Source organism: Mercenaria mercenaria, chromosome 8 (genome assembly GCF_021730395.1).
Source record: "Mercenaria mercenaria strain notata chromosome 8, MADL_Memer_1, whole genome shotgun sequence".
Taxonomy (NCBI): domain Eukaryota; kingdom Metazoa; phylum Mollusca; class Bivalvia; order Venerida; family Veneridae; genus Mercenaria; species Mercenaria mercenaria.
Genome location: NC_069368.1, coordinates 70,730,678 through 70,737,589, shown reverse-complemented (window position 1 = coordinate 70,737,589; position 6,912 = coordinate 70,730,678).

The window sequence follows — 6,912 nt, the reverse complement described above, 5'->3', positions numbered from 1 at the left end:
TTATCTATTCTAGTTGTAATAAAATAAAAAGAGGAGGTCCTGTGATTATTTGATTCATAAGTGACGCCGTAACGTTCTCTAACCGGTCCGCGCCAGAACCGTTGTTTATGTTTATCTCAGAATATAAAATGCCTGTTTTTCTAATTTGTTTAACTGAAAACGATATCTTGTCATGTTAGATTTCACATTTATTTTAAAACGAAATTTATGCATTGCCATCATTCTATCACAAGATTTTCAACGTCAGTTGCACATAGTTGGGACTAATAGCACTTTAACTATTATTACGAAACCGCGGTTATACAAAACGTGTCTTTTTAAAAATATAAGACATGCAAAATTACTGTTCTATATCTATGCATGAAACTAATTTATGCCTACACAAAATCTTTTTATATGATAATGAATAAAATAGCTGAGGTTTGATAATACATAATATCGGAATAAAAATCCTGTATTTTCATTATTTCCCTTGATAGCAGAAAAACACCTGCAGTTTTCCACAAGAGGTTAAAGGTCACTAATGCAAATCCTTTTTTGTTTCATATAGAAAACTACAAATCCACGCCTTATTTACATATAGTTATACAATATCACTTTTTCCTACACCTACTTATCATGAAAATTTTATAATAAATTAAAGAAAGAAATGGAGCGAAAATAGAGGAGTGGATGGTTTCTAGAGTGAAATGCCAGTCAGTGGTGGTCTGCTTCCTTAAAAGTGACGCATGATTGCTCCTATCTACACATTAAAACATTACTATTGGAGTTTACACATAAAACAGTCCCTTTTTCATGCAGAATCATTCTAGCAGTGAAAACGTGTGACTGAAGCACCCGTTCTACACGTGCAAAAAAGATAATATTTTCGACAGAATTACTAACATTATTCACATTTTGTTGATTCGCCTTTAACGTCAAGAACTTAACATATTTGCCCTTTCAAATTAGTACGCAACGGATGTAATTTGAACACAAAAATGTAACCAAGAAATTCATGACAAATCCAGAGTAATCCCGCTAAGATTGGTCGTGTGGAAAACATGATAGTATCATCACCGTGTCCAACGTATACGTCGCATTTACGGCGAGTACGCTACATAAACGGTATATTGTACGCTCCATTACCGGCATTTCCTGTTGATTTTGTCAACATTCTGTATGGTGAGGTAAGAAACACTACTTATTTTCATTGAAGTTCAACGTGTTTAAAGAAGCGATATATTCAGTACGAGCTGCAGATCATTCACGCTCCCCATGGTAATGTGGTTTTGGCCAGTAATTCTCTAATTACTTCAAACATTCGAGTAAACTGAGGTGAGAAGTCGGTTTCGAACTCGGACGTTCACTTTCAGGTTCATTTTCTGTCTCTTAAAATCATTCTGTTAACTTCACCTGTTTAACGCGAGAATAGTATAACAAGTTACAAATAAAAATACATATCATGGCGTAAATTCATGTTTTAGGGGAGCTTTATGCCAAAATTAGCGATGTACGCCCTATAAAACGGCGCGTCTACAGAAGTACGCCACATAAAAAGGCCGTTACCTTTATCTAAAATGCAACAGTTACTATCATTATTGTAAGGATTTTCCGGGAAAGATATGTAAACCCCACCACTGCGTACTATGACAAATTCTTAGCAAATAGTCTGTTTTAAAATATTAATTTTAATATCGAGTGTTATCAAATAAACTTGACTCAATATATGAAAGAGCTACATTCACAATAAGATATCGTGTATAATAATTTTCAGTCAGTTGTCAATAATCATTTACCTGGCACTCATTAATCTTCGCCAATATTTTCGGGCGTTTACGTTAGCTTACGAAAGAATCATATCCTGAAAATAGTTACATTTGTAGAAAACACATTACACGATGGGGTAGTGGTGTCTACGCTCGATACCATGGGTTCCAAATTACCGGCGTGGACCATTTTATCGGCATTGATTTTATTCTAAGATTATTTCACGTACATGTAATATTTTTTACGAATTTTAATTGTTTTCTATTGTAGACTTGAGCTGCGCCATGAAAACCAACATAGATCCTTATTTTTCCATTTTTCACGCATCTGCGCGTAAATCGGGGGTCAAATGGGCATTATTTCACTCGTGGAATGAATTGACATAAAATAGGACACTTTTCATGCTAATATTCGCATATTTTCGAGTTGTTTCTTGTGTAGGGTGTTTATTCTGCAAACCGCTTTCTGAAATGCGGAAACATGAGGGTACCTGACTTAAGTTGACTTGTATTTCACTGCATACTTTTCAATACCCCTTTTTCTTTTTGTTTTCAAATGTATGGATACCTTATGGAAAAAAGGTCAACGACGGAGTGAAAATCTAGAAACTGTAACAAATTGTTCTGAAGTAGCTGAATTTTATATGAAACAAAGAACAATTTCTTTTATTGGTATATAGCCAGCATGGATACAGACCAGCCTGCGAATGCGCGCATCCTGGTCAAGATCCATGCTATTCGCTAATGGTTTTCTAATTGCAATAGGCTTTGAAAGCGAACAGCATGGATCCTGACCAGACTGCGTGGATACGCAAGCTGGTCTGGATCCATTCTGGTCGCAACGCAATTATGTTGGTTTTCGCATGGCGCGACTCATTTTATTTTCTGGAAATACTTATGATATAAAATCTGTCATTCATTTTTTCTAAGATACTTTAAAAGAAAAATCGACAGTTTCTTCTACGGTTATCTTGAATACAAGTGTTATTCATTCAGGAAATAAACAAGAAATGATGATTATTAGTTGATCAGGTAAGTAGGGGAGAACGGTGTTGAATGTGCCATGGGTTGGTAGTGCCACGGATGACTTCCCATCTTTATTGAAGAGCTTAGACGTCATTTGCAAATATTTTAATCGCGCCATTTTTCAAATACATTTCTTTGGAAAGCACAGACATTGTAAACAAAAGGACAACGAAACTGTGTTTGAAATACCGATTTGGACCACTATAAGTAATTTTTGACGTAATACACATTTGTGTTCTGACAGTTCGTTAAGATGTAGATATATCGACATAAGATATATTATAAATTCAGCATTTGAGTTATGTGAATTCAGAAATACGAAAAGGTAAATGCCATGTAGTTTTTAAGATGCTTTACCATACTGTAAATAAGTGTGTAGAGTTGTGACGTTTGACAGGCCATGTTGACACTAGCAGTATTCTTAAACTAAAGATTATATCCGCTGTTGTTACATTTCATTTTTTAAACGGAAATGTTATTTCATGTAAACATAGTCTTAATTTACTGATAAACTGAAACAGCGCTTGAGAAGAAGGCAAAATGTGAAAAATGGCACATTCAACCTCCCTTATGAGAATTTTCTTTCCTGTTAAGTCTGCAGATGAAATTTGAAAAAGAGATATGGTCAGATGTAAGCACCAAAAACAAAATTGCGAAATTAGGAGCGAGAAACGTTTTGTCCGCACTGCTACCTGTATATTCAACATTGTGTTACTTGTGAAATACATTTTCAGTTTTTAATTCGTTTTAGGTTCAGCACACGAAGATAAATTTACGAAAATATATGGAATATTCATGATTACCAGGTAAAACTCTATACGTACTGTTTATACATAACGAGCATGTTTATTTTATCTTCCGAATAATAATATTACTGTTATATTATGTAATTCCAAAGCCAATTATATATTTAAAAATGTAAATAAAATGAAAAAAGATGCGAGTGAAGACATATGTAATCAGCTGCTATAAATTTAACGGCCTTTTTATGTGGCGTACTTCTGTAGACGCGCCGTTTTATAGGCGTACATCGCTAATTTTGGCATAAAGCTCCACTAAAACATGAATTTACGCCATGATATATATTTTTATTTGTAACTTGTTATACTATTCTCGCGTTAAACAGGTGAAAAGTTAACAGAATGATTTTAAGAGACAGAAAATGAACCTGAAAGTGAACGTCCGAGTTCGAAACCGACTTCACGCCTCAGTTTACTCGAATGTTTGAAGAAACTAAAGAATTACTGGCCAAAATCACATTACCATGGGGAGCGTAAATGATCTGCAGCTCGTACTGAATATATCGCTTCTTTAAACACGTTGAACTTCAATGAAAATAAGTAGTGTTTCTTACCTCACCATACAGAGTGTTGACAAAATCAACAGGAAATACCGGTAATGGAGCGTACAATACACCGTTTATGTAGCGTACCCGCCGTAAATGTGACGTATACGTTGGACACGTTGATCATGTTAATAATATAAGTATTTGGTGAAAATACAGCTTTAGAAATGGAGGTCAGTTACTTAAAACTTGTTCTATTAATTGTGTTTGATGGCAAATGGAGACTAGAAACATAACAAGATATTAGTATGAGTAATAAATAGAATAACGAGGCTTCAAATAAAAACAAAAAAGACCAAGAGCACCGCAATGCGAAGCAATATACGCCCGAAGGTATGACCTTTGACCCTAAGTGTGACCTTGACCTTGCTCTGGACGCTGTCTCGATGTGGTGAACATTTATGTCAAGTTTCTTAGAAATCCTTCAAGGAGTTCAAGAGTTACAGAGCGGACACGAAATTGCTAACGGACGGACAGACGGGCGGATAGCGGGGGTATAACATAATACCTCCCTTTGGGCGTATAACAACAGTATTGCCTTTAGCTTGTGCATGGCCATACAATCCGTTTTAGTTTTGCCTTTAACTAGTCCCTAAGCCATGCCATTCTTTTTTGACACATGTAATGTTAAAGGCCAACAAAAAAGCAAGAAATGTTACACCAGCCATCTAAACAACAGGAGACACTAGTTTCGGAGAAAAGCGTTTACTTATTTTCTTCCGTTGAGGTTTACTTTCGTATAACATTATAACTTGTTATACGTGTACGTCTACATCTACTTCGCCAAAACACAAAATTACGCCTAAAATGAATTTGTCTTCTCAGGGAGATTTCATTAGGGTACTCATATGGTAAACGATTTTTAGGTGTTACAGTTATTTGTTAAAACGCATATGTACACATACTTTGACATGTCACGTACACCTAACACAATTCTTATCTGATAACTTCAACATTTCAGATATTCATTTTACTTTAGACACTTTTTCGTATGTATCTTACATCTAACTGAGGTTGCAAATTTGTTATTTACAGGAAGCGTTATAAATAATCGAAAGTTTCAGGTCAAAATGATACTTTTTATATCAACACTAAATCGGTGCTAGATGTACAGTACATGTACTTTTTAAATCCGTTACTTAATTGCTTATTTTATCATTAGCTGTAAACGTTATGACCAGTTTATAAATGCTTCAGATCAAAAATAGTTGAAGCATCTATCCTTTCATTGCTACTTCGAGTATTCGTTATTTTTTGATTTGAGGATTTCCACTTGGTCTACATTTTCTCGAGCACAGCCCCTGGATACTAATGCTAAAACATTCTGATCAGTTTGCTTAATATTGAATTATGTCATTCCCTATTGTGTTTGTTTGTGTGTTTTCAATATAGGTTAGTAATATTATCAAATTTTAATTCATTTATTTCATATATATTTTATAAGATGTTCCAAATAACAAATCAAATCTATAAGAATATCCTTACTAACCTATATTTACCTATTATAAAATGCTGATAAATACTGTGTTAATGTCAAGTAATATGCACAACTTCGATAAGAATATCATCCTCATGTAGCTATGCAAGTTGGGTACACAATGCAAAGATCAAAGATCACGGTTACAACACCTGTAAGTTTGGCATAACAAGTAACCAGGATATTGATTTTAGAACATTTTAGAAATAGTGTAAAGAAAGTCCAAAATATAGCATAATTATGTCTTAACCAAGAATGTCATTTCACAGATTAGAAAAAGAAAATAACAAATTGACTAATATACTAGAGGATGCATACTCTTTTATCATTTAAATTCCACATATACTGAATAAAAACGTCGGTATTTTAGAAAACATAATTTGTTTCATCATTTTTATAGTAACTGTATTGAACAGATTAAATCTAAAATGTAAAAATAATCAACTTTTGTATTTGATGCATTTGCTTTTCAATTATTTCTTTAACTTTTATTAAAATGTGGCAGTGATAGCTGATGAGCAGTGCATTAGGATACTAACATCAATCGTTTTACCTTCAGCAGTCTAAAATGCGACACCCGGGACAGGAAAGACCTACCTAACTTGGTCAGCCCAGCCAGTTACTGCCTTAAAGACCCAGTTAGCCAAGGTCTGGTTCTATATCTAAACACTATGAGTCAGTTTTACGCCGAGTTTGATAACTGATTTGGGCTACTTCATCGAGAATTTTTTCTATAGGCGTATAAGTTTCGTTATATTAAAACAAAGTTCCGCGGTATGATATTTCTTAAAACACTTATGTACTATAACCACAACCAAAGCTGGGTTAAAAGACAGTCATTCATATCAGTATGATTGACGTGCAACGTATATTTTGAGAAGTTCGAGTAACATGTGACATTAAAAAATGAAAATTAGCCATAGTCTAATGGCAGCTAGACAGCAAATATAGTATAAAATGACCGTCATATTGTAAAAGGCATTATTAGTTGTACTGATCAGTTTAACACATAATGTGTTAAGTATTTCACAGCCAAATTAACATTTTTTAACAAGCGCTTCTTGATAAGATCACAACAAAATAATTTATAAAATGCTGAAATATTTTTAATAATAGAGCCGTGCCATGAGAAAACCAACATAGTGGGTACGCGACCATCAAGGATCCAGACCAGCCTGCGCATCCGCGCAGTCTGGTCAGGATCCATGCTGTTCGCTAACGGGTTCTCTAATTGTAATAGGCTTTGAAAGCGAACAGCATGGATCCTGACCAGACTGCGCGGATGCGCAGGCTGGTCTGGATCCTTGCTGGTCGCA